General features: G+C 41.6%; 1 protein-coding gene across 3 annotated transcripts in view; it reads left to right on the forward strand.

Annotated features, from left to right (window-relative positions):
• LRRC8D (leucine rich repeat containing 8 VRAC subunit D) overlaps nucleotides 1–12,052 on the forward strand; it is a 124,275-nt gene that overhangs the window by 108,433 nt on the left and 3,790 nt on the right. The window lies entirely within an intron of this gene.

Below are 12,052 nucleotides of genomic sequence, written 5' to 3' on the forward strand. Positions count from 1 at the left end.
TGTATAGTGTTGTGCATTTGGACTTTGAAGAACTCCTGTCAAAGCTGATTATGTTGACTTCGGCATGATTATATGTCACTGTCATTAACAGTATTTGGCTCATAGGTTCGGTGCCTTCTGTGCCCACTCCTAGAATGCTGTTATAGGTCACCAGGATTCCGTCTTTTATTAAATTTTTTCCCGTGTCATGCCTGGGGACATGCAGGTAAAAGAAATTCTCCTCTTTAGGTTAGGACTTCAGATGCAAGTGGAGGAAGAAAAGGAGAGAGACAGATGAAACTTACAGTTCAGCCGCGATCATGAGCAACAATTGTCTAACTCTATGTTCATTTTTAGTCCTGATGGCTGGGGTCTCCTAATAAACTGCCAAGTAGCCTTTTAATAGTGTAGCTATACCTGAGTATCTGTTACTAACTTTGAGAAGTTCTCTCAGGGTTAGTAAGATGAGCACTAGGGAAGGTACTCAGGTGCTTTCTAGCAGTGGTGACTAAATCAGGAATAAGGACTGGTAGGCTCCCAGCTGTCTATATCCAGAGCAGATGTCCGTGGGTTTGTGGTGAGAAGGGCTTTCTGTCCTAAAGGTAACTGGAACAGAATGTGGCAAGACTTCCCAGGACCATGGAAAGGTACTAAGGGGATCAGGGAACTCCTTGATAGTTCACTCTCCTTCAGTCAGTCCCAGGCATGTGCCAGTCATAACTCTGGAGAGGCAATATTAAAGGTGAGTAAACTTAAAAAGAAAATGGTCAGGGGCACCTAGGTGGCTCAGTCAGTTAAGCATCTGATTTCGGCTCAGATCATGCTCTCACGGTTCATGGGTTGACGACCCACATTGGGCTCAAGACTCGCATCGGGCTCTGTGCTGACACAGCTCAGAGCCTGGAGCCTGCTTCAGACTCTGTCTCCCTCTGTCTCTGCCCCTCTGCTGCTTGCACTCTGTCTCCCTCTCTCTCAAAATAAATAAACATTAAAAAATGAAAATTAAAAAAAAGAAAAAAGAAAATGGTCAGTTTGGGCTAAGATAACTATCTTACAGGTGGGAAGAATTTAGAAATGCAAACAGAACTCCCCTCAGAAATCCCACTGGCTGCCTCACAAACCGGATGAAGTTAGTATTAAAAGCATTTGACCAAACACTTGTCGTTGAGTGGGATGGCTTTCTGTGGAGCCTTTATTGAGGTCCATTAGCTGTCAGCTCTCTTTTTAGGGGCTAATCAAGCCGTTACCATACCTCTTTCTCTGTTGGTGTTTCCTCTCAGCTGCTTTTTCAGTAAGGACAGCTACTAATTTTTCCTTACTTTTATTTCCCTTTTTATCCCCAGCACCTGTACCTAGCATATAGATACCTTGTAAATATTTGTTGAATGAAACGAAGTTTCTAGTAGAGGGTACACTAAGCGAGGTATGTAGGTACTAAAGGATTTGTGAAATTCTGGTGGCCTGAGTTCCTGGTCAAGCAATGCTAGTGATAAATTGTGAAAGAAACTCTGATGTTGCCTAAAATGAAGTGTGGGAAGCTTTGATTTCAAGATTCTTTTGTTCCACAAATAAGATCTCATTTTCTAGCTTTAAAACATGGGCCATGACTTTTATTAAGAGCTAGAAGAAAAAGCAAGAAAATACACAACAGTGTATTGGCACATTTTTTGTTAATTCCTAAGATATTTTGCCTTGGGTCTACTAAAATGTATTTAGAGTTATATTCCTTACCTTTGAAGTAGATTTTCTCTGTGAATAGCAGTACTGTAGAGAGAAACTCCAAATAAGTACTAAAATATACTTTTGTGTAAGTTTGTATTTGTAGCTCAGAAGTTCTGAATTTTCTAAAGGCCTCTTCTTCAGGTGTTAAATGGATTTATTAAAAGTCTTTGGAGATTAGCAAAATGGGTGAATTTTGCCCCATGTGAAATTTGATTTTAGTAAGTTTTATATGGCAAGAGGTTTGTAAAATCAAGGGATGGGGTCCCTAAACATTTTTTTTCTTTCAATTATTTTTGAGGTATCTAGACCAAAGTCGTGTTAGGAGAAAACTCTTTTTTTAATTCTTTTCTTAAAAATTTCTCTCTCCTGGGGCGCCTGGGTGGCTTAGTCAGTTAAGCATCCGACTTCAACTCAGGTCAGTATCTGAAGGTACGTGAGTTCCAGCCCCGTGTTGGGCTCTGTGCTGACAGATCAGAGCCTGGAGCCTGCTTACAATTCTGTGTCCCGCCCTCCTCTCTTTCTGCCCCTCCCACACTTGTGCTCTGTCTCACTCTGCCTCTCAAAAATAAATAAATGTTTAAAAAAAAAATTTTTTTTTTTTTAAATTTCTCTCTCTCTGTCTCTCTTTTTTGAGAGCGTGCACAAGCCGGGAAGGGGCAGAAGGAAAGAGAAAGAACCTTAAACAGGCTCCATGCTCAGCCCAACATGGGGCTTGATCCTGAGCCAAAATCAAGAGTCAGGCGCGCTCAACCCACTAAGCCACCCAGGTGCCCCTAAAGATTTTATTTTTAAGTAATTGCTACACCCGACATGGGGCTCGAATTCACAACCCCCAAAATCAAGGATCCCATGCTCTACCAACTGAACCAGCCAGGCACCCCAAAAGAAAACCATTTTTAAAAGAAAACTTCTTATCATAATCTTTTAAGAGGAAGTAACATTAAGTAAGTCGTATTTGTATATGGAATTACATCAGCTATAGAGTGTCTTGCATAATTATAATACCAAACCCTTAATATTTGTTAATACCATGTAACATCTGTAACAGTTAATACTTACATAATACCAGGGATACAGACCTCTGAAAAAACTAAAACATTCTTACTCTCTTGTTGTGCATCTGAACCATTTATTTTCTTTGATCATATGAATTTTGATGTCTGAATTGGGTGTGGCATGTGTGTGCATGCGTTTATACATACACTTCTGTGTTTACATGCACACTGGATATTGAGGAAGGGTTACTTGTAGTGATGATAGTTTATTACCTCTTTATGAACTTTAATTTGTTCTGCTTTGAGTTATTTCACTGAAGGATTTGAGAATTTGATCCTCAACAGTCTGAGTGTTCTCCCATTTGCCCAGTTTGGCCAAGAAAACTGACTGGGTTTTCATAGAACACAGTAGAAAGAAAATGAAAATTAGTATCTGATTGGACAGGAAACTCCTTCCTCTGTGAAAAATATATATATTAGGTTAATTAATTAAGCTCTTATGCTTCTTCCTATTCTACACTCTACATTAAATAATATTTGAGAACCATTTGTATTCCTTTTAATAGGGGTGTTGAAGGCCTCCTCCTGGTGCAAATGGGATTAATTTTTAAAGTTTTAAATTAGGTGACCTTTTTTTTTCTGTTTTGATGCTGGGATTTTGCTGTATGTTAATAATAATCCCATTAATGTAAGTTTTCCAATAGACCCTAAGTTACCCATGTTTATACTGGTAATAAACATGAACAAAAAGCAACATTTGAATCCCGCTGTCTTTGGCATCAAATTACGCTCTTTCTAGTATAATTTGCCACTGCTATATAAAGTAATTTCCATTGTAGGGCACCTGACTGGCACGGTCGGTGAAGCATGTGACTCTTGATCTCAGGGCTGTAAGTTTGAGCCCCACGTTGGGTGTAGGGATTACTTAGAAATAAAATCTTAAGAAAAAATAAGTAATTTTAATTGAAATGTTTTTGAAAGAAGTGAAATTGAGTACAAAGTTGTATTGTCATTTATTTCAGGATTATTTCTTTGTACATAGTGCTATATGCTTATTCAAAATTCAAGAAATTTACCTGATCATCTTCACTTAAAGACTAAGTAAAATGGACTTGCTTTCCCCCTGTGTGATCCTTTTTCTGCACTCAGATTCAGCAGACATCTTTGGGGCTTCGTTTGTGTCAGACCCTAAAAACTGAGTTGTTTCCAATACATGCCCCTAAGAAATAGGTATTGTTGCCAATATTTAATAGATGAGGTGTGGATGCTCAGTGAGGATAAGGAAAGTGCTAAAGATTTTTCTCCAGAACCAGTTCAATGTAATCAAATGGAATAGCAATCATTTTAGAACATATTTGAACCTAGAATGCAGCCTAGCTTGAATACCTACAGTGAGGCTACAACCCTGTCTACTTTCACTATCCTGTCTCTGTTGAAAGGCAGTTGAGGCAGTAAAATAAACAAAGATTGAGGTCTGGCTTCTCAGTTTTAACAGCTCTACTGAGATATAATTCATATACCATACCATTCACCCAGTTAAGTATACAGTTCAGTGTTAGTATATTCACAGGGTTGTCCAATCATCATAGCTTCTAATTTTTGAACCTGGCTATTGGTCATTGGTTTATTCCATTATTATTGGTCATACTTTCAGGTAAGAAAATAGAATCATGTATCGGAAAAGAATTTAGACTGAATCTTTTCTGATTCGTCTTTGTTCAGCCAAAGTCCATTAACTTCCCTCTTTCACTTCTAGTACAAGAGCTTTCTCAATTTCCATGAGAAATGTGTGCTTACAGGAATGTTAAGCTGATTTTCACATGTACCATAAACAGAGAAGCCTTGGAATGTGAAATCCTCATCCTCGTAATGTAATTCTTTAAGTCCTTTACAAGACATATTATAAAGGAGAGCCCAAAGAACGTACTTACTTACTAAATGTGCCTTCCTTGGGTTAAAAAAATGTCTGCTGATAACCATGTATACCCATTCTTTATTTTAAAATTTATTTATTTATTTTGAGAGATAGAGAGTGCACACGAGGTGAGGAGGGGCAGAGAGGATGAGAGAGAATCCCAGGTGGGCTCTGTCAGCACAGAGCGCAATGCGGGGCTCAGTCTCATGAACCTTGAGACCATGACCTGAGCCAAAATCAAGAGTCAGATGCTTAAGTGACTGAGCCACCCAGACACCCCTGTGTATATCCATTTTGAGTCTTGATTCACTAAAGAGATCAAAGATACAGAAGTTATGTGCCGATCTTCTCTCTCATTGACTTGACTTTCACATGAGAAAGTCCTTGAAGATCATCATGTACTTAATACGCTGTATTATATGAGTATGTATTTCATATACTTTGTGTGCACTCGTGTATATGAAAAGCAACTTCTGTTTTCAAAGTGCTAACTGCATTCTGGGGCAGTTAATGGTTGAAATACTCCCTGGGAGGTAGGAAGTTTTTACTAAGTTTTTGATGGGTAAAATAGGATAACAGATGCATTTATTGAAGCCCTGTGCTTGAGATAAGAGCTATCAAGAGGCTGACATTGCAGGAAAGTACTGGTTTCCTGCCCTATGGTCCAGGCACTTCCTTGAGACTGCATTTAAACCATCCATGCCTTGGTTTGTTTCTGTCTCATGACTTACCCGTAAAATGTGATATCTGTACAGGAGCATACTAGACTAATAATGGGATAACATTAGAATTATTTGTAGTTACTTTGTAGTTTCTGTGACAGATAATTCCCAATATCTCCACACCTTTGCACTGTTTCTTCTGTCAAAATTATATTTCCTCCCCTCCCCACCACCACATGATGGTCCCCCTCCTTCTGATCTCAAGTTAGAAACCACCTCTCTGTGGAGCCCTCCCAGTTATCCCAGTTATCAGATGCAGACATGGGTTTGTCCTGTGCTGTTCCTCCTGTATTTTGTATTAACCCAGTCAGAGCAGTTTTCTTACAGTGTTGTAATAGCACACTTAATGCTTCTCATCCCCATTTGACTGGGAACTCCTTGGGGGCACAGACTGAGTTACATACGTTATCTCTGTATTCCCCTTCGCTGTGCCTGGCTCATGGTTTTCTTGAATTCTGAGTGAATGTCATGAAAGGTTACCTTAAGGAAGGTTATGATTACATAATTTCATTCCTCTGTCTCCTCAAAGCCAAAGACAGTGGTTGGCTCCCTCCTTCAGCAGCCAGCCGTAGCCAATAGCACAGCCATTGGAGGACTGGGTGATGGAGAATGAGATTTGGAGATGAAAGATTCTGTTAGCTCTGTCACTTAATCAGCCCAGGGAGGTCATTTAAGCTTTTTGTGCCTCAGGTTTCCACATACTGTTGGGCAATAGCAGTGCCTAATTCACTGGGAGTTACTGTGAAAATCAGCCAAGGAACTTTATAGAGAAGTAGTTTGCAAACTGCAAACACGCGAAGTAAGGAAGAGAGGCAGGATAGTCTGCTAGAAGGAACATGCGGTTTGGCCCTAGATGAGATTTTTCAATCCAGACTCCACCGCTAATTGTTTGACTTCCACAGCGTCACTCCTGCAAGCCTATTCCTCTGTCTGTCAGGGGAAAATAACAACACTTGAGCAGATGAGAGTAACGTTGTGAAGGTTAGATGGAGTTCAGGCAGTGTTCCACTCGTGTTCCATCTGTGCACGTTCGACTGTTCCCACCCCCAGCTTTCGCACATTTCGCGCATTTTGCGCACCCTCTTTTCCGTAGCAGATTTGGTCTCTTGTACTCCAGGGAGAGGAGTACTTCTCCCAGGCCAGGCAGGATAGTCAGTGAGGGGAGGCTGCCAGAAGGTTACGGGCTTCCCTGGCCTGTGACGCCAGCCAGCAGGTGTGTGCCTTGGGGTGGGAATAAGGCGAAGCCTCCGTCCGCTGTCACTGCACATCCGTGGGGCAGGGGTTTGTGCTGCAGCTTCTTTTCCTATTTCTTCTTGAAACTTTTTATTGACGTTAAAACGTATATACCTGAAAAGGCATATGGCCTAAGTGTACAGATCTCATTTTATAAACTGGCCAGACCCATGTAACCAGACCATTCGCATTGATGCCTGATACTTCACTTTGTGACTCTACCACATTTCACTTTTTCGTTCTACCGGTGGTGGACGTTTAGCTGGTGTCCACTTTAGGGCTATTGCAGAGAGTGCCGCTGGGAATGGCCTTGTACATGCCTTATGATGAAGATCTGTGTTTCTCATAGGTATGTAATTCACAGTGGAATTGCTGGGTCATAGAGTATGCATATATCCCATTTTTGTAGATATTCACTCAAAAGTTTCCCGGTGTGGTTATACCCATTTACACCCCTGACAGCAGTGTTGAAGGGTTCTGAGTGTTCCACATCCTCACCAGCATTTGGTATTATCTGTCTGTTTAATTTTAGAAATTCTGGTGGATTTTATGATACTAGGTAGCATTTTGGAAGTAGAACTGTTCCCTCATCCTCCAGAACTTGAAACTCTAAACTTTCATACATTCATTTTCAGGAATACATCCTGCACAAAAGCAGGGAATTATACCAGATACACAGCCCCCAGTACAGTGTTTGGTGTGTGGAAGGAAGATGGCAACATGACAGCTGCCATTATTACTCTCATCCTCATCATTGTCATCACCAAATGCCTTCTCTGTTCTTTAGAGGGGAGAGAACAGGTCACAGTGGATCAAGGGTGAATAATAAGGCACAGTCTGTACCCATAAGGAGCTCAACATCTGGATGAAGAGACAAACATTAGAAACATTATTATTAGACCATGTGACAGGAGTTTGGGGAAAGTTTGAGTTGGAACTTGAAGAATAGGAGTTCAACAGACAGGAAAAAGGGAGGTAGGCTGGAGGAAATGGCAGAGCCCCAGAACCCTTGGTGGGTAATGGCAGAGAAGACAGCATGCTGGAGGAGGAGAGCCCACCCTTGCATGCCCGATCTCAGTTGTTCCGATGTCATCACCCTGGGGTGATGTGGGGGCTGAGCTAGTGACCATTCAGGGTCATTGTGAAGTTATAGTACTCTAATGCTCTGTCTTCTCCTTTTAGCTTTTTCTTCCTCCTCTTGAGAAAGTGATCGACTTCCTCTTCTCTCTCGGGACTCCTGTCCTGAGTCTGAGCCCCAGGTGCTTTAAAACCACGGATGGGGGCGCCTGGGTGGCGCAGTCGGTTAAGCATCCGACTTCGGCCAGGTCACGATCTTGCGGTCCGTGAGTTCGAGCCCTGCGTCAGGCTCTGGGCTGATGGCTCGGAGACTGGAGCCTGTTTCTGATTCTGTGTCTCCCTCTCTCTCTGCCCCTCCCCCGTTCATGCTCTGTCTCTCTCTGTTCCAAAAATAAATAAACATTGAAAAAAAAATTAAAAAAAAAAAAAACCACGGATGAAGCTTTAACAGCTACAGAATATCACTGGTTACAAGGATCCCATAGTTTCTTTACTTTGTGTTTTTAGCTATTTATTTTTATGTGGAAGCCTGACTGTAGTTTTTATTCTTGTAGGCCTAAGTTGCAATGTGGCAGTTAAGTTTAATAAAATGCTCTTCTGCCAATACCATGTGTACATAGTTAATAAATGTCCTTGAGGAATTTTGAGGAGGAGGAGGAGGATGCTGAAGATGACCATCAAGAGCCATACAGTCTTTCCTTGATTAAGCACCTACTAGGTGGCAGGAATTGGCTGTATGGGAATAAGGAGGCTGGACATGGTCCCTGGCCCCGCTGAATTTTAAATCTAGTATGAGATCAAACAAGTAATAAGTCAGCCCACCACAGTGTGATAAGGGCTATTATGGGTAGAGGTACAGAGTCCTGTGGGACACATCAGAGAAGACTAGAGGTCAGGGAGGGCTTCCTAGAAAAGGTAACAGAAACCTGATAGCCTCATGAAGGGAAGTGGGAAGGAAGTAGAGGAAATAATGCGTGGGAGGACCTACATACAGGGAAGAACAGCTGTTTGGAGAAACTGGAAGACGTTACCAACCTAGGGCATAGAGAATGTTGGGAGAAGAGGAGTTTTAACTGAAGGGTGAGCAGCAGGTGGGAGGTGGATTGAAGGAAGTCAAGAATGGAGGCACACGGGGGCACCTGGGTGGCTCACTCAGCCCAGATCATGATCCTGGGGTCGTAGGATTATGCCATGTCAGACTCTACTCTGAACATGGGTCCTGCTTTGGATTCCCTGTCTCCCTCTCCCTTTGGCCCTGTCCCCTGCTCTCTCCCTCTCTCTCTCTGTCTCTCTGTCTCTCTCAAATTAAAAAAAAAAAAATAATGGAGGCAGATAGTAAACGACAAACATCATATGATTTCATTTATATGTGGAAACTAAAAAACAAAACGAAAAACAGAAAAATAGACTCAGAAATGCAAGAACAAATAGATGATTGCCAGAGGGGAGTGGCTGGGCAGGGATGACTGAAATAGGTGAAGGAGATTAGGGAGTATAACTTCAACTTATAAAATAAGTCACAGGGATGAAAAATACAATGTAGGAAATATAGTCAATAATATTGTAATAGCTGGGGCACCTGGGTGGCTCAGTCGGTTAAGTGTCCAACTCTTGATTTGGGCTCAGGTCATGATCTCATGTTTCATGGGATCGAGCCCCACATTGGGCTCCATGCTGATGGCACAGAGTCTGTTTGGGATGCTCTTCCTCTCCATCTCTCTCCGCCCCTCCCCTGCTCACGCTCTCTCTCTCTCTCAAAATAAATAAACATTAAAAAAAAAACCCACAATAATATTGTAATAGCATTGTCTGGTGACAGATAGTAACTACACTTAACCATGGTGAACATTTCGTAATGTATGTAATTGTTGACTCCCTATCTTATATGCCTGAAACTAATAGAGCATTTAGTGTCAACTCTACTTCTGTAACAATAATTAAATAATAAGTAGATAAAACACTGGAGGCAGAGGGGCGCCTGGGTGGCGCAGTCGGTTAAGCGTCCGACTTCAGCCAGGTCATGATCTCACGGTCTGTGGGTTCGAGCCCCGCGTCGGGCTCTGGGCTGATGGCCCAGAGCCTGGAGCCTGTTTCCGATTCTGTGTCTCCCTCTCTCTCTGCCCCTCCCCCGTTCATGCTCTGTCTCGCTCTGTCCCAAAAATAAATAAAAAACGTTGAAAAAAAAAATTAAAAATAAATAAATAAATAAATAAATAAATAAATAAATAAAAAGACTGGAGGCAGAGAAGTAACCAGTAGTCTCAGCAGGATGACTTTCAAAATTCCCTTCTCCCCTCCGTCCTCCAACCCAAACATCCTGACTCTTTTAGAGCCCAATACAGCTATTTGAAGAGTAAAGAAAAATCTTACTAGAAAGAAGTGTTTTGTGCAAAAAATATATATATTTTTTTCTATTAGTTATACTGATGGCCCTTTAAAACCATCGTCCCTGGGTGTGACCATATGATGTTCTTTGCCAGGAAGAAATTTTGTGAGCTGTGTTCTGCAGTCTCTGTATGTGAAGTAAGAGCTGCTCCGTAGCCTGTGGCTCGGTGCTGTGTTTTGTGCATCCTCTACAGGGACCAGAGAGCTCAATGTGACACGTGGGTGAACAGTTTCTCATTTAGCGTGGCCCACTGTGCATTGCAGTAATCTTGCTTTTTGCTTAAATTCCCAGCCACTCACAAAACCATAGACACACACAAGATACAAGAGCTCAGAATAAAAGGATTCCAGTGGGGATGTTGTCTCCCACTTACTTGATCATTTTTTTAATAAAGACTGGGTGCCAGACATTTCATACTTAAGCCCTTGAAATCTACAAATGTGATTTCTACCAATTTTCACAAAATAAAAGTAAATAGTCTGGCTGTATTTTTGGGCTTATGTTTACCTGATTAAATAAAAGACATTTCACTTTAAAAAAACAAAACAAAACTGCAGGGGTGTCTGGGTGGCTCAGTGAGTTGAGCATCCAACTGTCAATTACTGTTCAGGTTGTGGTCCCAGTGTCGTGGAATCGAGCTCCGAATCAGGTTCTGCACGGAGCTTGGAGCCTTATTAAGAGATTCTCTCTCTCTCTCTCTCTCTCTCTCTCTCTCTCTCTCTCTCTGTCTCTCTCTCTCTCTCTCTCTCTCTCTCTCTCTCCCTTCCCCCTGCCCCATTCTTGCCTGTGTGCACGTACTTTTAAACAAACAAGGGGCACCTGAGTGGCTCAGTTGGTTAAGCATCTGACTTCGGCTCAGGTCACGATCTCACAGTTCGTGGGATCAAGCCCCACATCAGGCTTTGTGCTGACAGCTCAGAGCCTGGAACCTGCTTCCAATTCGGTGTCTCCCTCACTCTCTGCTCCTGTCCCACTCATGCTCTGTCTCTCAAAAATAAATGTTAAAAAATAATTTAAAAACAAACCAAAAAACCACAACTCCAAATATGAGAATTGCTGTTACAATTGAATAGATATTCATTGTATTTTATTGAGAAAAATTATGTGACTCCTCTGTACAGTACCAGATATGTGAAGAGAAAAAATAAGGTATGGTCCATCCCAACTCTCAGAGATTTACTCTACAACAGAGAGAACAAGCAGAATCAAAGTACTGATATCATCCAAGGGAGACACTAGTAACCTGTCATGTAACAGGTTTCCTGCCACAGTCAGAGTCAGCCTCAGAATCCTTTTCAACACAGCATACCAGGCAACTTTTGTAAGATAAAAATTTTTCTTCCTTTATTTAAAAAAATAATGTATAATGTATTCCCAGAACTTTAGATATTCACCTGGCCTTTTATCTTTTTGTTTTTTACTAGCTTTTCAAAGTAATAAGTCATTTTATATATGAACGTTGGAACCTGAGAGCATCTCGAGAAAAGTAGATTATAGTAAAGTTCCTTTTCAAGAAGTTTCAACTTCCAGCGGTGCCTGGGTGGCTCAGTCGATTAAGCATCTGACTCTTGATTTCAGCTCAGGTCATCAGCTCAGGGTCATGAGCTCAAGCTCCAAGTTGAGCTCTGAACTGAGCGTGGAGCCTGCTTTTAAGATTCTCTCTCTCCCTCTGTCTTTGCCCCTCCCTCCCTCTCTCTAAAATAATAAGAAATAAAATAAAGAAGTTGCAACTTCAAATTCAAGAAGATAAACACCTGTTTCACATATATGATTACAGAAACCCATTCCCACTACTTGCCCTATAAACATTGTGTTTTTCTTGGTTATTTCTAGGATGATTGTCCTTGGTACTTTGACTCTTTGTATAGTTTCAAGACTGTAAAGCTGCCAGCTGTCAGTGAATGGTGACCACATTTTCAGGTGTCCTGGTGCTGGAATTCCCTTCATTGCTTCTGGGCTCACCCGCATTGGTAGAGATCAAAGGTCTTACAGGGCCTGACCTATTTGGTGTCATGTCACTGAT

Source organism: Herpailurus yagouaroundi, unplaced genomic scaffold (assembly GCF_014898765.1).
Source record: "Herpailurus yagouaroundi ecotype Mexico unplaced genomic scaffold, PumYag 77, whole genome shotgun sequence".
Taxonomy (NCBI): domain Eukaryota; kingdom Metazoa; phylum Chordata; class Mammalia; order Carnivora; family Felidae; genus Herpailurus; species Herpailurus yagouaroundi.